General features: G+C 40.0%; 1 protein-coding gene across 2 annotated transcripts in view; it reads right to left on the reverse strand.

Moving 5' to 3' along the window:
- The window catches only part of LOC124118417 (neuropeptide S receptor-like), a 32761-nt gene extending 10965 nt beyond the window's left edge, over nt 1–21796 (reverse strand). The window contains exon 1 of one of the 2 annotated variants that reach the window (XM_046480524.2): nt 21306–21796. The gene's annotated coding sequence lies outside the window, so the exon portion shown is untranslated. Of the gene's footprint in view, nt 1–6206; nt 6915–21305 lie in introns of those variants that run through there. The other variant, XM_046480522.2, reaches the window with a different exon arrangement.
- Nucleotides 21797–23408: the final 1612 nt, after the last annotated feature.

Consider the following 23408-nt stretch of genomic DNA (forward strand, 5'->3'; position numbering starts at 1 on the left):
ATTCATTATGTTCTCATTGACAACAACAAGTACCTCATGTGTGAAGACCTGAGTCTTGTCACTGCGTCCAGCTGTTTATCAGTGAAGTCATTATGTTCTCATTGACAACCGCAAGTATCTTATGTGTGAAGACCTGAGTGTTGTCACTGCGTCCAGCTGTTTATCGATGAAGTCATTATGTTCTCATTGACAACCGCAAGTACCTCTTGTGTGAAGACCTGAGTCTTGTCACTGCGTCCAGCTGTTAATCCATGAAGTCATTATGTTCTCACTGACAACAGGAAGTATCTCTAGTGTGAAGACCTGAGTGTTGTCACTGCGTCCAGTTGTTTATCAGTGAGGTCATTATGTTCTAATTGACAACAGGAAGTACCTCTAATGTTGTCAGTCTTCGCAGCTCACAGTTGGTTGTCTTCTTGTCAATAAGAAATCGCCCTTAATGTCATTAGAAAATCAGTTTGATCCGATTCATTTTATTTCGTAGACACATCTCGTTACCTCCCTGTAGGTTCTTTAAGGAACTGGCAATGTGTAATCAATACAGAATAGCATACTCGAAACAAGGAATGACAAATCACCAGTGTCTCGTGAATAAATCATGCAACAGTCCCACGCTCAGGACACATAAACAATATCCTCCAAGCCCTCCAGTTGCTCTCTAAATCACAACTATTGAGGCAAGCAAATAAAAAGCAGGTCCTCATCAAGGAACTGCATGTTATATTGGTATGGTTTTATTGCACGGAATTACCCTGATGCGCCCCTTCTGGTTTCAGTGGTGAATATGTATGGTTCTGTCAATCTACGCTGCCCCTTTAAACCACCATGTGTTCCAGCTTCTGTCCGATTTGATGTTTATGCTTATAATTAAGTCTGGTTCACTGACCTTGGTCGGAGAAGATGGATGGTACCCTGTCAAAATTGTCGAAAATCTGTTGCCATTATCTGAAGGCATATGAGATTCGAGAAAGACGGGCTTAACTGGGAGTTTTCTTGTGATGCTATTGTAGCTACTTTATAATGATTGCGTATTTTCTGAATTTAAGTATCTCTTTTGGTTTTGACTGATGTCACATTATAAGCATAAATATTCACATTGTCATGTGTAAAACAGGGCATTGACATTTATGGTTTTGTCCAATTAATGCAACGATTAGTTGGATGTAGCCTTTTGACCCCATGCGTTACATCATCTCTGTAATTGTGTACAACTGCATAAATCGATATGTTATGATTTTAGGACACCGGGATTCTCACTGTGTGGCTTAGATAACCCACTACACAGAAACAGAAATGCTGATTTCATGATGCGTCCGTCTGGAACACTGAGTGATCATGAGTTCATAGGCACTGGCGGCCTTAACACGCTACATCTGTGGTTGAAGTATACTCACCGCCAAAAGAAACATTTAGAGAAACGTGTACGTTAAGAAGAGATGTTTGTACCGATTAACGACAAAACTAACAATCAGTCAAGCGTTACCACTGAGTGAGTTCATTCTTATCACAATGTGTTGCACGTGATTTCCAAACTTTACACGCTTATCCTGCACGAGACAGATTTATGCATCTCGAGTAACGGATCTGTGGGGTCTCATGCGATGCGTTCATGAGCATCGGTTCACGCAACATACTAGTATGTCCGTTTGAGCATCGAACCAATCTAACATCTCTTGTATATGAGTCTTCATAAGTCTTTATGTATTTTCCAAAATGTACGGTATTCGCGTTTCTTTTGGCGGTGAGTATACATGAAACAGGATCCGTTTCACGATGTTCTTTGACTAAAGTGTCATCTCAAGTTTGCCTCGTGGAACCATTCTCTGGAGTCACGTCATCCCATCACAACTGCGTAGATCGATTTTCAATATGCCAAAAATCATTTGATTGTCTGGTTCAGACTTAATTATTAACAGACCGCCGTTATACAGCTGGAGCATTGTGAGGGCGGCGTTAAACGATACACAAACACAACAAAACCTATTTGACATGAAATAAACTTTGGTTTATGCTACTGGCAGAGAAACAAACATAAAACATAAACAACAGTTCCGTGTGTCGAGTGGGCTGCTATTTATGATGCAGGATAAATAACAGTTATTGAAAAAGTAATCCGCCACTGTATACATATCAAGATCGTGAAAAAAACAGTACTTGGCAACTGACGCCATATAGCGTTAACAATGACGTCGTAACGTTACCGAGGTTAACCATAAGTACTGTCAAAGTGACCTGGTCATGACAACCATTGTCTGAATGAACACTTTATTACAAAGGTCATTTACCATTTAGTCATGCCACTTATGTGTTTAGCAAAATCACTCAGCTGCCATGCTAACTCCCATTTGTTAATCGTCACTGTACATGCTCTGTCACCCACCCTGACGGAACAGTGCTACTATGTTTTTTACAATTGTTTAATATGTTTATGACTTAACCCGTGTCAGATGACCTTGGCAATATAAGTCTTTAGATTGAGTCAGTAAACAAAGAGACAAAAAGGCAGGTCTCACCTTTGGCCTAGCTAGGGTCAGTGTGTATGATTCTACTTCGCTTTTAGCAATATTCCAGCAATATCAAGGCGGGGAACCGGAGTGAGTGAGTTGGGTTTTAACGCCGCTTTTTACAGTATTCCAGTTATATCGCGGCGTGTCAGCTTAATGTGGGAGGAAAGCCCGAAGTGATGCAGGTATCAGACGTTTACCACTTCGGTGAAACACACAAGCACGGGTATGGTGCTGACAAACCTAGATGCATAATCAGGGGGAACCGGGATTCGAACCAACAAGCATAGGTTTCTGGCGTGCCCAAGGGACGCAACTCTGCATAGCGAATCGCGGCGCCTTTGACGACTGGGCCACCCGTGCACCCGCGGGGAACCAGAAATTGGCGTGACTCATTGTACACATGTTGGGAATCGAAACCCGGGTCTTCGGCGTGACGGGTGAACGCTTTAACCACTAGACTACCCAACCGTCCCTAGCTAGGACTAGGTGTTCCGGGGAACCAACACCACCACTACTAGCAGAATGTGCTGTCCTGGCACATAGTGCTTCTTATGTGTATTTACTTGTATATAGTCAGTAATTGTATCTACGGGAAGCTATCGACTTGAAGTCTGTTTTCTACCTCGGTTCTCCTTGGTTATGATACAGCTGAATGTAAGATTCAACACAGCGCCAAACATCTCACTCACTCACTCACTCACTCACTCACTCACCCACCCACCCACACACTCACTCACTCACTGTTATATCGACAGCATGATGTCCGTAGAGCAGGGCATGCGGACATCTGGCGTCATCACTGATTTCAGTGATCCATTCTTATAACTTTCACCACAATTTTTCCTTTTACGCCCCATGGAGTCTGTTTCTGAGGATAATCGTGAACGATTATTCTCTGGTGTTTACGCTTTATATTAAGAACTTCAAAAGGATGTAATTTAGTCAGAACTTCAGTTAGCAATGAAGTATGGCTTATAATATTGACAACCCTACGAACGTTAAAGCTTCAAACAGCCGGGCGTATGTCCGAACTTCATACAGCATGGCGTGCGACAAATGTTATTTGGCAAGAATGTTAATTTCTTTTATTTATTGTTTCCAGAGAAGCATATTTTTCTTCTACCATTATTCAGATAATAATAACGTACTAGTATTACATTCATGCATAAAAACACGATTTCCACGAACGCCTGAATAAATCCTGATCTGAACGAGCAAAACAACAATACATAATGTAAAAATAGTGCGTGTATATATCGATTTATGAATATAAAGTTATATATTTTACATTTCCATTTTTAACAAACATAACGATTAGCATATGCAGACACGTGTGTACATCTATCAATCACAGACCATGATTCGCTCAAAATGTATTGTTCTAACATCTGCTGATACAGAATCTGAAACCTTGTTGTAATAATCGGAACAAGCATTCTCCTGTGTTAATAGATAAGTAAAAAATGAAAACAAAATGACACACACATTTTAAAAAACATGTGGTCTGATCTGACACCGCTTCGACGTATGGTTGTAAACACGTATAATCACTGATCCTATTGATAGTACTAAATGAACTTGTAATGAGTCGTCGGTAAACCATGCGTGACATACCACAACGCTAACATGAGAATCAATAGAGTGGGGTCAATATAAATCTCTACCTGTCTATATTCAGTTGACAAGTTTCAGATAATTGGGTATCGGCGAATATAGTAATTAGGGACAGCTCAATTTACTGTAGACACATAAACTGCTGGTCAAAATAAAGTACACACCCATGTTTGATGGTGGCTAAAAATGAACAAACAAGAAATGGTTATTCGATGGTGATGTATTTGATACGGGTATCACAGTTGTTTTGGACCTTACGTTTCGGCGACTGTTTTCAGCCTTGTAAGGGGCGGTCGGGTAGCCTAGTGGTTAAAGCGTTCGCTCGTCACGCCGAAGACCCGGGTTCGATTCCCGACATGGGTACAATGTGTGAAGCCCATTTCTGGTGTCCCCCGCCGTGATATTGCTGGAATATTGCTAAAAGCGGCGTAAAACCATGCTCAGTCAGTCAGCCTTGTAAAGTTTTGATGACGTTCGTAATGTTAGGTCAAATTAAATGTTCAAGTGTGTACTTTCTTTTGCCCGGCAGTGTACATGCAAACGGAGACATGCATGTCAGCCAAGATGGGCATAGCTGAATTTTCGTAGAGAAGTTATGCTGCTTTGCACCCCAGTGAGTGAGTGTTGTGTAACGCCGCCGTCAGTTCTATCGCCATGAGCCGCACATGAAGCTAGACCAGGCACACAAATGACTGAAAACCAGAGCAGAGAGCCGCCAGCGGGTTACGATGACACCAAATCCCCATTTTAGTCTACCCTTGAAGATCCAGGTTCGAATAGGTCTTCAGCAACCAATGCTTTTCACGAGAGGCGACTGTGCTTGTCGTAAGTGGCGACTAACGGGATCGGGGTGGTCAGGCTCGCTGACTTTGTTGATGCATGTCATCGATTCCCAGTTGCGTGGATCGATGCTCATGATGTCAATCACTAGATTGTCTGGCCCAGACTCGATTATTTATTATGAAATAATGCTGAGTGCGGCGGTAAACAACAAACACACAAAAAATCGATAAGTGTTGTGTACTGGGAGCCTTTTCTGAACCGGAATGCTCAGCGATATGAAACAGCCATACAATTTTTCAAACATTTCTGGGGCGGTCGAGTAGCCCAGTGGTTAAAGCGTTCGCTCGTCACACCGAAGACCCGGGTTCGATTCCCGACATGGGTACAATGTGCGAAGCCCATATCTGGTGTCCCCCGACGTGATATTGCTGGAATATTCCTAAAAGCGGCGTAAAATCAAACTCACTCACTCACTCAAACATTTCTCTTTATTAACTTTGTATACAAAAATATAATCATTGAAAGGACGGTTTGTAATTTCATTGTTATGAATATGTAGTGCCATCTGACTGGTGCAAAATAAGTTATGACAGGAATTAGTTACCGGATATCTTGTAGACGTTTCATTGCATATAAATATTTTTCTTGTGAATCTATTGTTTCTCAATCCAAAAATTTGAAAAACATGCTTTTCGGCTTTTCGATATGTATACTGTATTGATTAATAGTTATCAGAACTTCAACTTAGTGTTTGCCTCCATGTTCTGCCAACAAGAGGTGTTTATAGATGTGACGTAATACATTGTATCATGACGTCATAACATCCAGACTGACGTCATGGCTGTCAGTGAGGTATAGAGGGGGTCCGGAAACTTACTGATAATATTTGTATTTCACAATTAAGATAATCATTATGTGTTTTCAGGTTTGTGGTAATTATTGATTGAACATTCGATTACCGGATCTTTTAACGTTTTCCGTGTATTGAATACTCAGTTACACTCGCAAACCTATAAAAAAACATAATGTTTATATCCTTCGTGTTTATAACAACAGTTATATAAGACTGACATAGGGCATCATATATGACATACTATGATTACAACATCGGTACATCATCCTCGCATTTACATTTTTCTGGAATATCTTTCACATTGAAACAAATAACGAAGGTCACTTTTTGCAAAATCAAAATAATGAAAATTAATATAGTTTCGCATGGATATAAAAAGGCAGGGAAATCATCAGTCACAATCGGAACTTAGACAACAACTGCTGTAGTCACCGCAACGACTTACTCACCGTATTGCTGGAGTGGCAGGCTGTAAAGAGAGGATTACAAGCGTTAAATCCCTCTCCGACAGGTGTCCAGATTTTCTTGACCGGACGCCCTTCTTTATCTGTCGGTTGTCCTCGCCGACGCACACTGACCACCAGAAGGTATTGTCAACATGGCTGGAATAACATCCACGCAACGCCCGAAACAATACTAAAGCTTCCGAAAACAATCATAGAAGTCGCACCAACTCCCACTCACTGTGTATCGTATTCGGGTACCTCCTCCAGATTGAGTGTTGAGATTACAGGGCATCAACAGACACGTCTCGCGTCTTAATGAACAGCAATTATTTCCTCTTAGAATCTCATTACACACACAAGCCAAACTGTCAGCTGTGTGTTCTTTCAATAAATGTTCCAGTGTAAATGTTATCCGTTCTGGTGTTCCTTGTTTAAAGACTTATAAAGACTTTGCGGTTGCCCTACACCTTCAGGAGCCCGGTCTTATACATTCTCCTGATTACGGTGTTCGTGAAACTCTGCAAAGTAGAGGCCGAACACTTCGCCAGCAGTTACAATGAGGGATGTATGTGCCGTGCGCGTAATGTGCCGCCACTGACGTCGTCACGAGATCAATGCTAGTGGTTACTATAAGCGACGTTGTGGTAGAGTGGAGGCAGCAGCCAGTCAGTCAACAGCACGACAAGCTCCAATACAGGGACTGGCTGATAGCTGGTGGAGAGCGGGGCATATAGTCGCTCCTACACACTACAGGGCCGCTAGATATAGCACTGTTGGTGGGCTGTGCAGGTAGAAGTTGTATCTATCAACACTTCAGCCTCTCTGGTGAAATCGTTGCATGTCCAACTGTATGAAAATATGGAGTTTGGTTTGTTATGCTTGTATTAATCACGTCATTGATTGGAAATCGGTTACATCTTCGTGCACTGAAGTGCATGTAATTACTACCAGAGTAGAACCGTTAGGCCATGTTGGAAACCTGCAACGCTCGGAGGTAGAAATAAAGGTGAAAATAGGTGCCTATAGGAACGTGATGGTTTGGGATTCGTGCAAATCAGTTTTCTGGTGTATTAATTAGCGAAACTTGTGCAAGTCGTGGGGCCCTGTAGGTTGTTTGGTTGGGAGGTTTGATTCCCCAGTTGTCAGATCTGAAGCAGGTGATATGTGCTAGTTATGTCTGCAGGCCAACATGCAATCTTCAAAAGTGTGCACATTCAAACATACTTAAAGGCAAACCTTGTAATCTATCATAAGGTGGACATGTACACACATAACAATATCCTTATTTTTTTCTTTAACGAGTGGACTTGTGTTTGATTTACACAAGGAGTCATTGGTTTCTAATGTTAAAAGAATTAAACAAATTCTTTTACAGATAATTACTTGTTATTTTCACGCCAATATATAAACAGCAGTTTGAAAGGGAAATGAACATATTGATGTGGCTTTCTGCATGCAACCCTACAGTGTCTTGACGGATGGTTTATTGTATAAAACGTTAAATTACTGACCAGTTTTTATAATTGTAATATTTCTTTTATCAATAAATTAGGATTGTTTTTCATAGTTAAATATCATAGTGTATCGTTCCTGTTGCCTTTGAGTATGTCAATGTGTATACTTATTTTCACAGAGTTTCCGTTTTCAAACAAGTGTTGAATGCGTTTATTAATACCTCTTCGTATAAACAAATATCAAATATCAAATATGATGGAAGATAAAGACATTCGACGTTATCACCTTACACATTTTCCTTAAAAAAAACCCCAGCGTACGTAAACAACTAGAAGCTTTATTCTGAGAGGGCGGCCAGAAAAGGAACGGTTCTTGTTCTTGTGTTGTTTGTGTGATTTAGTGAAGGAGTGGGCCCGTAGTGTTTGAGTGTGTGGATGATGGTGTGGGGGCTAGTTGGGAATGGGGAGGCAGGGATATATATAAGAGAAAGGGAAGTGCTAGGTGAGATGCAGTTTAACGTCGCTTTCAAAATTATAGCACTTATATTCCGACGTGCATGCCTTTTGTGTGCAGTTAATCATTGTGTGTGTGAGTGTGTTTGTGTGTGTGTGTGTGTGTTTGTGTGTGTGTGTGTGTTGTTTTGTTGTTGTTGTTTTTGTTTGTTTGTTTGTTTTGTGTGTGTGTGTGTGTGTGTGTGTGTGTGTGTGTGTGTGTGTGTGTGTGTGTGTGTGTGTGTGTGTGTGTGTGTGTGTGTGTGTTTGCGAGAATTCGGGAAGGAGTGGGGATGTAATGTGTGTGTGAGTGAGTGTGTGAGTGAGTGAGTGTGTGAGTGAGTGAGTGTGTGTGTGTGAGTGAGTGTGAGTGTGTGTGTGTGTGTGTGTGTGTGTGTGTGTGTGTGTGTGTGTGTGTGTGTGTGTGTGTGTGTGTGTGTGTGTGTGTGTGTGTGTGTAAAAGTCCGGACTATTGACGATTTCGTAGTGCTACCCACTGAGATACAATGCCGCAGTTTGACAATGAGGCACGGTGCACTGACTCAGAACCGACTAGTCTTTGTTTATACCCTTAATCAACTTCTTTTAACGTCTTTTGGTACCGGTATGACACTTCGGCTGTCCGGGCAGACGTTCTACCACTGGACCACGCAGGCGATCTGGAAGTGCTACAGAGTTCTCGGCTCCCTTTCATGTACAAGAACTTATTTGTATGATGAATCATAGTGTTTTTTCACGAATCGACGTTAAACATAAAGATTGAATATATGTCATACTTGTGCTCGAGAATACATGAACTGTACAGAGAAAAACAAACATTAGCAGAGAATAACCAGTCTCGCTATCCGACGTTATCCGTAATAGGAAAAATTGCGCTGAAAATTATGTAAATGTAAAAAATGATTCATGACACCAGGTGTTCGCGAAAATGCACCGCATCAAACACAATTTGCACAAAAATGTATGTGCTTTTTGCCTGACACCGCACAGAAGTTCTCCTGTCATGGGACAAAAATTTCAAGCTACATATGTCGCCGTGTTTACCGCTGGGCGCATGGGTCAGTCAACGGCCATCGAATACAGTGTTACTGATTTCGTCGATTACATCCATCGAGTTTGCGTCTCACTGCAGACAGAACCACGACAACGGCATCCATTGATGTGCGTAGGTCTCAAGCCAAGGATTGTCACTAATAAGATGGCGCACACCTTTAAATGCAACTATTAGAATGTAAGGTAATTTTTGGAAGCCAATCCAAGTGTCTCCAGAGGTGAGTTGAAATGTGGTTTGACATCGGGTTCAAGGTTATTTCACCTATATAGCTACGTGCATACACGTATGTAATGTATTAACAACAGTTAATTTGGAAAGGCATTGCCATTCAGAAGCTCATTTAACTTTCTGGAAATAAAAAATATCAGAAATTGTCTGTGTTTTAATGATTCAGAATATATCGAGGCAAATTGTTCATTCGGTCATGTCATTGAAGACGAAAAACATAATATGTTTCATTGTTTATTATATGAACTACGAACTCCTGACATATTTACATATTTGCAGTCATAAACTAAAACCTCTGGTAGATTATTCATCTAAGGGAAATATTTATATAATATTGTATACCTTTGTGGTGATATCAGATGCAAATGCGTATTTTCTAAAAAAAAGAACCATAATGATTGTTCGGATAATTGGGCAACAGATTGAATCTATGTGTGTGTGTGTGTGTGTGTGTGTGTGTGTGTGTGTGTGTGTGTGTGTGTGTGTGTGTGTGTGTGTCTGTGTCTGTGTGTGTGTGTGTGTGTGTGTGTGTGTGTCTGTCTGTCTGTCTGTGTGTGTGTGTGTCTGTGTCTGTGTCTGTGTGTGTCTGTGTGTGTGTGTCTGTGTGTGTGTCTGTGTGTGTGTGTTGTTTGTGAGATTTCGGGAAGGAGTGGGGATGTAATGTCTGTGTGTTTGTATGTGGTTGTTGGGGAAAGATAGGGATGGGGAGGCAAAGAGATATATAAGAGAAAGGGAAGGGCTACATGTACACGTAGGTGAGGTGAGGTGAGGTGAGGTGAGGTGAGATGGGGTTTAACGTAACGTTCAGGATTATTGTACTGATATACCGACGTGCATGCCTTTTGTGTGGAGTTAATCATTGATACCACAGGCAGAAACATTATACTGACTCCGACGCCTTTTTTCATCCCCTTAATGTCGAGCGACAGGCAAAATAACAACCACCTTTAATGTCTTTTGATAAACGCGGCCAGAGGATCGAACCCCCAAACTTCCGCTCTCCGGGCTGATGCTCTATCCAGTACACCATGTAGACGGTCGAAGTGTCAACAGAACTCATTAGGTGATAGATTTTGTTATTTATCACATTTACTTCATACATAAAATGCCTTATCAAAGGGTTTTTTCCTTCATCATGTAATTATTTATATCACCAGATTATACGGGTTCTAAGATTAGAAAATAATAACGGAATTAAACCGGGATTTATGTAATTAGACAAAGGACATTGTAGTTACGGAAAGTGCGCGTTAACCTGTGGAGGAGGAGAGCCAGCCGCCCTGCCTTTCATGAGCACATCCTTGTCAAATCTCTTGTAATGAATCTTTTTATCTGCGAGGAGTACACGCCAGAACTAGGGATGCGCTTATTCACATTTCATTAGTTCTTTGCACCCATCAATGTTGTCCACGTACATTATAGAATACAGACACGAACCTGACTCGTCTGTCTTGAGTGACGACAGTGGAAATGCATGACGGCCGATGGATGCTTCAAAACAGCGGTGGTACTTTAGCCTTGCAAATGTATCAAAAATGTTACTCTGAAAGGGATGCATATAATTGCAGATCAACGATTAGTGTTTGCATTAAAGCAGTTAGCGATCTATATATTTTTTTCGTATTCGAAAATCGTAAAAGGATTGTTGTATATTATTGCAATGTGCATTATCTATCTGGAAAGTGAATGCAGTTTGCATGTTCTATCTGCACAATGATTGCAATTTGCATTATCTATCTGCACAATTAAACATTGATTAAAACTGAATGGTGATTATCGTTCGTTGAATGCATTCATCGTTTATTCGTTCAGGCTTGAATAGTATGGAAAATATCTACAGTGACCACAATCCCCACAAACGTGATGTTTTCAGCAGCAGCTTTGACCCTCATACCATGTTGATATTCTGTCGTTTCTTTCTGTTTGTAGCATGGCAGTCATGCGACCTCCCACTGAAATCTATGGATACAATTATCTCATGAAGTCCAAAGTGTAGCCACAATGTATGCTAGAATTGTCGTGGATCGTGGGGTTATTTGAGTTCCAGTACTCGCTCGCATCAAGGTGTAATCAAATGGCGTTCAATGTTCGTGTCATCTTCTCTCAGTTTATCTTGTATATATTTGATATGGGACCCGGCAGTACTGCAGCCTAATGAATTGCTGTGCTGCGTGTCTTCCTTTAGTCGAAACAAGATCCCTTGTTCTTGGATTAGAACCACAGATTTAGTCAAGTATGTCCCTTGTTCTGTCAACAACATTTTGCATTTTGGTTTAATTATACTATACATCTACGGTCTCCCTGTCTATGGGCTTTCTTCCCATATTGAGCTGACACACCGTGAAATTACTGAATTACTGCTGCTCAGAGCTGCGTTTAAACCAACTTACACGTATTTCATGCTCACTACACACACATCGGTGTGTTAGTGAAAGATGATCTATTTATAAAAAAACACCCTTCAACCCATGCAACGAGATTACTGAGCATAATTACAAAAGAAAGCAATCATTCTTATGCAAGTTTTATACTTTTTCAGAATAAAGATGACTTAAGTCTTGCTTTAAAGTATCGCCGGGACGACAAAATGTTTTTAGAGTATGGTCTGTCAACCTGATGTAAAAATAACTCGGAATGGTCATGAATGTCTTCCCTCAAATAAAATTCCCTTTAAAACGATAACCAGCTGGCAATGTTTTCAGAAGCGATATGACAGTAACGCGACCCTCTCATCTGTCGCTTCTGTGGAAGGTTTAATGAAGTGCATGCTTTAGATATAAACATTAGTGGTCGCTTTGGACATACTCGTATCTATAGCGGCCTATCTCATACATTAGAAACATAAGCTTCATTTATTCCATTACCATCAGCTATGTTATCTCGTGTGTGTGTGTGTGTGTGTGTTAACGAAATGGTCACGCCTGTGTGGACGCTGACTTTGTATCGTCATATAGTTGACCTAGTAGCGCAGTTAATTACAGTCCAAAATACAAGGTATTTTAGTTCCTATATTTTAAAAAAAGACGGAACCCGCGAAGATCCTGTTTAGTATTGGTCTTCAGCAACCCATGCTTTCCATGAGAGGCGACTATGCTTGTCGCAAGAGGCGTCTAACGGGATCGTGTGGTCGATTCGCTAATGCAGTCATCGTATCCCAATTTCGGTGATCGATGCTCATTATGTCAATCACAGGGTTGTCTGGTAAAGACTCGATTAGTTACAGACCTCCGTTATATAGATGGAATATTGTTGAGTACGGCGTTATGCAACAAAACAAACAAACAAAACAGAAATTGAAGTTTAAATTAAACGGATAAAACCATAAAGATACAACAGCGTTACAGTTGACTAAATGAATGTAGGTCAATGCTGTGGTTAGCAATGTCCATAATGGTCACACATGGAGCAAGCAAGATTCGACCAACGTTTTCCGAGTAATTTAACCCCGTGACAGCCACACCATCTTCTCACTGGGTCACCATCACAGATGTATGATCAGAGCACTCGGAATGCAGAGGTGGCATTGTTTTTCTTCTAAACCTTTCGCTAATACGTTTCTATCCCAGGTAGTGCCCTTAAGTGCCCCTCTATGCTGAGCGGCCATTAGTACTGTTTTTATGATCAACAATATGAGTGTTCTTTCAGTTACTCTCCTCTCAAAAGCCAGGATGAGGAATGGCCAACACGGCGTCAACGTTTTTCTTGTAAACAATGATTGAAAACCGCGTCACAAAGCTCCATGATATGATATAGCAAAAGGACAGAGCTTCTGTCCAGAATGAGGCCATCACCATCTCTCTCAAGGTAATTTCATTGTTTGGATGCAAATATTTATGCAATGGTACGTATTTACTGTGGTCGTCACGCAGTTGAAGGACATTGCTTGGAACCTTGGATTAATAGAATTCTATAATAAAGCTTTACTGGTAGCTCAAAGAGAAACATGCAACGCCTGAGGGAAGTATTGTAGTATTCGTGAGGACGATAAATGTCATGCTAGCATTCAGATGCGCCAATAATTAACAGATTGCATTCACTGAGATCTCAAGAAATCCGGGCCATATGCAATTATAAAATATGCATTTGTCAATAGTTTCTGTTTTCAATGCATATAGTTTGAGAAAAGGAGTCGTTTTATTTGTTAAATGTGAACGATAACTTTAGGCAAGACGCTTCCATAAACTTAAAAAACTAATTAATACATGTATAACCTATCCTAAAATGGTTTTGAGGCACAATAAAAGTTTTTTATTTGATTTGTGTGTCGTACCAATTTGTGAGTCCTTATCGTTTCTCCTATTTGAAACATAGCTTGCATGAATATTGGTATTTTATATGACAATTTGGTTAATCAATATGTTCATATTGGTATGTTATACGACAATTTGGATATACAATATGTCCATATTGGTATGATTTTTCACAATGTTCGTTTGACAATATTGATATATGAAAAGAATTTATAAAAAAATAATGTGTGTATATATATATTCATGCACCAAACGTATGGAGTCCAGCGCAATATATATATTGCGCTGGACTCCATACGTTTGGTGCATGCGCAAACAGCTAACATTATCACACTGGTCAGTGAATCAGTGTGCTCTCGATTTTCATTCCCAACTCCCCGAAAAATTATACAACCCAAGCTACGTTTGTATGAAATATGACAATATTGGAATGTAATATGACAATTGTGGTATAACATTATTGGTATGTTATATGACAATATCATGTTTGGATCCACATTGATGAACGAAGTTCATCTGAGTGAGAATACGCTGAAGTTTTTCATATTACATTTCTAAATCTATCCTTTGAAAATAATAGAAGAACTGATTGAATGCATATAAACACAAAAGTATGGTAAACCAAATCCAGGCAACCTATTACAATTTTGATATTCTTAATAAGACAACAGTAGTATGCTATATGACAAAATTATTTTGGGAACGATACTGATGAACAAATTCACCTGAGTGAGAATACCGCGAAGTACTTAGTTTTTCATGCCTTTCTGAATCGATCCTTTAAAAAGAATAGAGGAACTGATTGAATGCATACAAAAGTGTGGTAAAACTACCTCAGGCAAATATTCTATATTGGTTGCTTAATTTGAATATCTCTTTGAGTGTTTTTCCAATGTGGCCGGTGGTTGTTTTTTGTTTGAAGCTCCAAGTCTTCACGTCTGACGAAAGAGTTTTAAACAGTAGCATTAATATTGTCCAAAAACCTGCTTCAGTCGAGTATATATTGTGTCACACATCTGTCACAATGAGAATAGAACATAGGATTTAAATCTGCACGAGACCTTATCAAAGGCAACTAATTAAATCAAACCTTAAACTGCTTACTAATTAATTACTTGTTGTTTAAAACCCCGGCATAACCCTTCAGTAGTTCTATACAACTGCACATAAACAATACATTCACGCTGCATCCAGTAAGGGTAATTCAGTGTATACATCCTGCTTATGTTTCTATTGACCAGAGGAAGCAGTCTTTGTAGTCCGTGACGTAACACACGTCCCTTCTTGTGAGACATCCGACCCTTGCTTCCTTCTTGGGGGCTGTACACTTGAAGAGTATTGGTAATCAATGATGCTTATTACCAGAGGTCAACACCATGGGTACATATCGTGCCAGGTGTCATCAGCAGCAGGAATGGTGTCGTATATTGATTGAGGAAGTGTCCAGATGTCGTTACTGTCGTCCCCATTGCATACCTCACCAGGCTGGAGGTCTAACTGTGTTGCGATGTTGTGGCAACTTCACTTCGCAACTGTTTGTTTTGGTGTATGCATATGCTCTTAGCTCGGTGTTGTTCTTTCATCTTATAAGACGCATACCAACCTGTCAACTTAAGTCTGTTGGCAAATACACTTGATATGTTTATGGATTGATCTTTACTCTTAAAGGGGATATTATCAGCTAAGCTATACACACAGCTCTATGTTGAAAGTACACATATTCTTTGCGGGCAATATCCTGGCATTTCTATTGTCAATTTACTAATTAGCTGAGTACTCCATGAACAAAAGTACAGGGATGGTCGAAAAACTTTTGTATCACAAACAGTACTACTATTTGGTGTTGTTGTGATACAGTCTACGGCGTGTGTACATTGTTTTGTATGTAACACGTACGGCATTAGTATGCTGTGTTCTGAGTCTTGCCATGAAAGGTTATATACATGAAACCATGATCACTCACGACAACTCTTTTCATAAATTGCATTCATTATGTTTCAAAACTGTACAGTTACCTACAGCAAATTATGACTTCTTTCGGGAAAGGACTTGACAGTTCCAAGAATATTGATATTCGAGTACACTTGAACTTGAGTTTATAGTTCCATAAAACGATCCTAGTACTATGTACAGCCATCGAAAGTCTTAAAATGTGGGAATTATATCAAGTTAACCGCTTTCAAGTGTATTACTATAAAGTCTCATATCAACAACAAAACAGAAATGCTGTACAGAGTATATGTTCACGACTTGCGCGTTAGTACATATGCACCAATATTTGACGTCACCCTGACTGACACGTTCAGCGTAAGCGTGTAGTCACTACGACTGAGCCCCATCCTGACATCCTTTATCAACACAGGGGTTTAGAACAATTTAGTTGTAGTGACAGTTAATACACGAGGTCAAGGTACCCTGTCTTGGCGACGCAGCAAGGCTCAAGGATAAGCCTGGGATAAAAGCTCACAGCTGAAGCTACAGCCAGGCTTGTCTCAAGATTGGACAATGTCTGCGACATAAACGACCCCAAGCTTTCTTAATGGCTGACTAAAAGTCAAGTTATTCATGCATCTCTCTCTCTCTCTCTCTCTCTCTCTCTCTCTCTCTCTCTCTCTCTCTCGGGTGGTCAGGCTCGCTGACTTGGTTGATACATGTCATCGATCCCAATTGCGTGGATCGATGCTCATGATATCAATCACTGGATTGTCTGGTCCAGACTCGATTATTTACAGACCGCCGTCATATAGCTGGAATATTGCCGAGTGCGGAGTTAAAGTACCAACCAACCAACCAACCAACCATCTCTCTCTCTCTCTCTCTCTCTCTCTCTCTCTCTCTCTCTCTCTCTCTCTCTCTCTCTCTCTCGCTCCCCCCCCCCCCCCCCCCCCCCCCTCTTCCTTTCTCAGCGTTAATATTTAGTTCTTGAAGTTGCTTTTTAAAACAGTCTATGTAAAACACGTTCTTAATACCATAGCTTCCTGATGCTTTTTAAAGAGTTTGGTTCACCGTGTACTTCATTCAAGACAATCGTGTTGTACACAGACCTTCAACTTCCGTCATCTCGTCTGTCGCCCTGTTACCAACACACTATTTTCGTTATCACTAGGACGACATAATCCCTACTGTAATTCCCAGTGGCGTAAGGCTATATCGGGACAGCGTACTCATCAACGTACCGACACTTCAACTCAGCGATCGATGTCATGATACAACCAGTCGGTGTCAGGTTTGATACACATGTACCCCTTAATATATCTGTGAAAAAGATCTAATCAAAGTATCAGAAAAAATATGATAAATGTTTAAACCCTTCTCATCTAAAATTATATGGGTTTTTTTTATTGTATATGATGAACAAATACTCCTCATAGTTTCATAAAGATGTACAGTTCACATAAATATAGCGACAAAACCCTTTACTTTCCATATCCAATATAAATCTCTGCATAAAGCAGAGTCGATTGTAGGATTCTATGTCCGTTTGTGGGCGGTGTCTCATACGTGTGTGTATCAGTATACCCAAGGATACCTAATAGATCTCGTATCTTGTAATGACATGTGCGATGAAATGATTAGATTCGTATTCCTTTTCCAACGAAACCATCCACTACATATGTCTGCCCAATACATGCACAGACCAATATATGGTAAATGCATACACACACAATTGTCTTGTAAAGTTTCAGCAATGCATGCACAAACAAATGTCTGGTAAAGTATAAGCAATGCATGCACAAACAAATGTCTGGTAAAGTATCAGCAATGCATGCACAAACAAATGTCTGGTAAAGTATCAGCATTACATGCACAAACAAATGTCTGGTAAAGTATAAGCAATGCATGCACAAACAAATGTCTGGTAAAGTATCAGCAATGCATGCACAAACAAATGTCTGGTAAAGTATAAGCAATGCATGCACAAACAAATGTCTGGTAAAGTATCAGCAATGCATGCACAATCAAATGTCTGGTAAAGTATCAGCAATGCATGCACAAACAAATGTCTGGTAAAGTATAAGCAATGCATGCACAAACAAATGTCTGGTAAAGTGTCAGCAATGCATGCACAAACAAATGTCTGGTAAAGTATCAGCAATGCATGCACAGACAAATGTCTGGTAAAGTATAGCAATGCATGCACAAACAAATGTCTGGTAAAGTATAAGCAATGCATGCACAAACAAATGTCTGGTAAAGTATCAGCAATGCATGCACAAACAAATGTCCGGTAAAGTATCAGCAATGAATGCACAAACAAATGTCTGGTAAAGTATAAGCAATGCATGCACAAACAAATGTCCGGTAAAGTATAAGCAATGCATGCACAAACAAATGTCTGGTAAAGTATCAGCAATGCATGCACAAACAAATGTCTGGTAAAGTATAAGCAATGCATGCACAAACAAATGTCCGGTAAAGTATCAGCAATGCATGCACAAACAAATGTCTGGTAAAGTATAAGCAATGCATGCACAAACAAATGTCTGGTAAAGTATAAGCAATGCATGCACAAACAAATGTCTGGTAAAGTATCAACAATGCATGCACAAACAAATGTCTGGTAAAGTATAAGCAATGCATGCACAAACAAATGTCTGGTAAAGTATCAGCAATGCATGCACAAACAAATGTCCGGTAAAGTATCAGCAATGCATGCACAAACAAATGTCCGGTAAAGTATAAGCAATGCATGCACAAACAAATGTCTGGTAAAGTATAAGCAATGCATGCACAAACAAATGTCTGGTAAAGTATAAGCAATGCATGCACAAACAAATGTCTGGTAAAGTATAAGCAATGCATGCACAAACAAATGTCTGGTAAAGTATCAACAATGCATGCACAAACAAATGTCTGGTAAAGTATCAGCAATGCATGCACAAACAAATGTCTGGTAAAGTATAAGCAATGCATGCACAAACAAATGTCTGGTAAAGTATCAGCAATGCATGCACAAACAAATGTCCGGTAAAGTATAAGCAATGCATGCACAAACAAATGTCTGGTAAAGTATAAGCAATGCATGCACAAACAAATGTCTGGTAAAGTATCAGCAATGCATGCACAAACAAATGTCTCCCCCATTGCTGCTACAATGTTCATATTTTTAAAAGTTCAAGATGAACAAGCCTTTGGTCCAAAGTAAAGTGCTATATTCATCTTTGATCACGAAGTTGCTTATAGTTATGAATTCTCCAAAAGATCGCAAAGTCGTTCATTCTTTTCAGTAAATTCAAACGTCAACACACCAGAGTAGGTAGTCTCGACCTTCCGCCGCAACAGTTTCCATTGGGCGCAAAGGGCACAATAGTGATGGAATTAATATGAACTGATCACCGAAAGCAATGATGGCACCAGATGTTCGCGAAAAGAGTAAGCATGTCCTGTTCAACCGGAAACACCGGTCTCTCACACAATTCTAGCAGATTTTATAATATATTCACATTACATTGTAGTCAAAAGCGTTTAATTGATTGTAATACTTAGGACTAGTTGCATGTCATGTCTAATGTCTTGTCCTCTTTAACAAGTTGCATCATTTGTATGGGATATCTACTTGCCAAACTTGCCATATGACAGCCAAATGATTAATACAGCATTTACCTCGCATAATATGACATTGGTTTTGACAATATCACGAAATACATAGTCTGAAATATCTTAACATAGAATTGCTATATGAATTAAGAAACATTACCAACAGACTAGATCCGTGAAGATCTTGGATAGAATAGGTCTTCAGTAACCCATGCTTGCCGTAAAAGGCGACTATGCTTGTCGTAAGAGGCGACTAAAGGGATCGGGTGGTCAGGCTCGATGACTTGGTTGATGCATGTATGTCATCGATCCCAATTGCGTGGATCGATGCTCATGTTGTCAATCACTGGATTGTCTGGTCCAGACTCGATTATTTACAGATCTCCGTCATAAAGCTGTAATATTGCTGAGTGCGGCGTTAAACAACAAACACACCAACCAACTACTACTACTACCTATTTGCTACGACCATCTGCTACCACAGAAAATGCGAGGACTTAATCAAATAAATGCTATGTTTAATATCAAATAATAAAATTGATAACGAAACATTAGAAAATACGTATATATATATATATATATATATATATATATATATGAGATTCTAACTTGAGGATAAGAAAACTTTAAAGCGAAAGTAATTAAATATTTAAGTGATGTCAAATCAATAATTAAAAAATAAATTTAATCAGTTTAAATGGACATCGTGGTATCATGACGAGTAGAAGACTAGCCCACTGACATTCTGACATTATAAGAAGGAATAGACTGCAAGGGAACCCATATTACCAATCGTGTAAACCTTTATAAGCCGCTCGTGAGTTCGAATCCACATTTCCTAGCAATTATGAGCCGTGGTCCATCTGTATCTCAACTTTGGTCATTCATAGTATTACCTAATTAAAGCTGACACACCGTGAAATAAAACAGATATAATTTTAACCCACTCACTCAAAACGAATCATCATGAATACAGACAGCTTCTTACTGATATAAAATGCATGGACGTTTGGAAAGACTGCTGATAGAGTCTAAAGGGGTTTGCAATTCATTTGCCTGAGGCCAAGCACAAACCTATCTTCTAAAAACGTGCTGGCATCTCCGCGTGTGTAGATCTCTACCATTACAATCAAAACGGACACTTCGTGCCTATATTTTTTTACCAGGTCATGGTTATTTCGCTTTAACTGTAAGAAAATGAGTATGGCTGTTCGAGGTAAACGTCTTGTGCATCATTAATTCCCACTAAACATGCAAAAAATAACATTCGAAGTAAAACGAGACTCGGCGAAGTGTTTAGATTACCGTTAGTATATTTGCATGATTGTGTTTAAGTTTCGTATACAAAAACATGAGAAACAACATGTTAGTCACACGTTCCTGACGTGTTCCCTGCGGCAAACTGTAACGAATCCTGTAGCATCATGCTTTACATTTAACCATGGGACGACTTTGTGCAGAGTGTGCAGACCATGTTGACATGACCCTACATTCGTCACCTCACAATGCCGACTGGTGGCCGATAAATATAAATGGAAAAAAAAATAATTGGAGTATTTCACTAAATGAGCTCTTTGAAGTGTCGTGTTTATGAACAAGTGCTGATACTAGAACTAAGTATCGCATGGTGAAACACCTCATTATTGTACATCGCCTCTGCGATGCACATTGAATGCTTATTATCGTAAAAGTCTGACAAAATAAACTGGAATAATTGATGAACATTCGAAAATAGGTTTCTCAGTTTGGATGGGATAAAACCACGAGAGAGTCTCGGGTTTGCTGGAGGTTACAACATCGAGATACGTCTTGCTGAGATATCCTCAGGAGGGATCTGTAGCTACTGGTCCTCACACACTTCATCGTCTTGTTGATTTGAAACTGTCTCAGTGACTTTATGGGTTTCCTTCAGTTTGCATACTGAGTTACCGTGCAAACATTCGCAAGGCGTTTTATTGGCATGATAATGATAGTGATTCATAAACATATGCTCATGATATAGTCGGAATCTACGGAAGAGATGTCGTATGAATATGTTTTGTTGCTTTTATTAATATCACATACACTTGAAAATATAAACACATACCTTACTGTTCAGAACGGGAAGTAACACACATTTGCTGCACATCTGATGAGGGTTGGACTATTGCAAACATCAGAGGACATCAGTGGTAAGACATCACATGCACATGGTCATTAGAACTCAATATCTCGTGTGTCCACCATTATTGTGAAGTACTGCCAGGTACCCTCTGTCCATTGACGAAATGAGAGTACGAATCACACGTTGCTGAATAAAGCGAGCTCGGTCCGTAGTCTTCATGCTGTTGTAACGTCAGTAATTCGGGACATGACGCAAGGGTAAGTCTAGAGGTGTTCACGCAATAGTAGACACCGGGTGTCAGGACAATGAGAAGCCATACTGTTTACCATCACCAACTTCCGCCTTGTGAGATCAGGTTAGCCCTGAAGGTGTATTTTGACGCAGAAAGCATCTACTTACGTCAATGTCAAAGAAGCTGCATTGGATTAGATCGGGAATGAAAACATTGGCATGCGCAGAAGTTGGCGTATTTCAACAGGCACCAATTTTATAAATAGCCTAACCGGCATCGCTGCGTTGATTTCATTAATGAATAACTTTGTCAGTATAAATATTCTTATTTGTACATTTGAGTTCTGGTTAAAGTATCAGGCTTTTGAAACAACGCTGCCTGACTGATGATATGAAAAAAAGAAGAAAACACTGTGGTAAACAACCTTTAGTTCTGATCATCTCGGGATTGCCAACAACCATTCAGCACCGCCGCCATTATGTACAAACTGCATTTTGCTCTTGTTATTCGGTTGCAGTGGAAGCCGTCATCCTATTATGCCTCAAAAACGACCTTCTCCTCGCCTTCATCTCAGTGTGTTCCATGCCAACTCGTAAACTAAATCAAGTAAAGACGTTTTTTGCAATAAGGCTTCCAATCTCTTAACATGCTTAAATTGCCTGTGGCAGAGAGGCGGATTACCCACTAGGCATTAATGTTGCTGTTGTCTCTGTGGTGAACAGACAGAACTATATTCCGTAGTTGAAATGGGTAATTTGTTTAAATGAGTTATGTAATAACAGCGCATTTCTGAAATGTAAGGTATTCGCACTAGGCGTTTATGGAATGCACTTTGAGTGCAAAGCGGATGTATTACAGCCATATGTCTTTTGGAAGCACTGATTACACCACGAACGCATGGCTTTTACTTAGGGTACAAAGAGTAATAAAGTTTACGCTTTTGGAACCGGAGCGACTAAAAACTGTAAGAGGGGCAAGAGTTTGATCTAAAATGAAATGGGTCGAACTTGTATGAGTGAGTGAGTAAATGTTTTGTATATTGATATTAGGGTATATATTCTCTGTGGTATTATTCCTGATTCCACGCGGATTGATGGGACCATTATTAATAATATGTGCCCACCTGCATTGGCAGCAGATGGGCGAAGCAAATTGGTGGTAGTAAATGGGTGGCATCAGATGGTCGTAGCAAATGGGTAGTAGTAAATGGGTGGTATCAGATGGTCGTAGCAAATGGGTAGTAGTAAATGGGTGGTATCAGATGGTCGTAGCAAAAGGGTAGTAGTAAATGGGTGGTATCAGATGGTCGTAGCAAAAGGGTAGTAGTTAATGGGTGGTATCAGATGGTCGTAGCAAATGGGTAGTAGTTAATGGGTGGTATCAGATGGTCGTAGCAAAAGGGTAGTAGTAAATGGGTGGTATCAGATGGTCGTAGCAAAAGGGTAGTAGTTAATGGGTGGCATCAGATGGTCGTAGCAAAAGGGTAGTAGTTAATGGGTGGTATCAGATGGTCGTAGCAAATGGGTAGTAGTAAATGGGTGGTAGCAGATGGATGGTAGTAAATGGGTGGTTATAGTGTCACCTGGTCGTAAACCAGTCTAGTCACGGTCTAGTGACTGCACGGCTTCCTCACTCTGAATTGTTCGGCTTCTGTCACCTTTCGGCAGTATCTTTACATTCGTTGTCAGAGAATTGGTGATCCGTAAATCTTTTTTCTCTAGCGGTTTAATCTACCTTATTCATTTATGGAAATTGTAAGTTACTTTGATTTCCACGGATTAGCGCCATTATCTTGCACTTGTAGATATCTCTCTTGTATTTATGTATTTTTGCCACCTCAACAATTGTACATA

Source organism: Haliotis rufescens, unplaced genomic scaffold (genome assembly GCF_023055435.1).
Source record: "Haliotis rufescens isolate VD_foot unplaced genomic scaffold, xgHalRufe1.0.p SCAF_4, whole genome shotgun sequence".
Classification (NCBI taxonomy): Eukaryota; Metazoa; Mollusca; class Gastropoda; order Lepetellida; family Haliotidae; genus Haliotis; species Haliotis rufescens.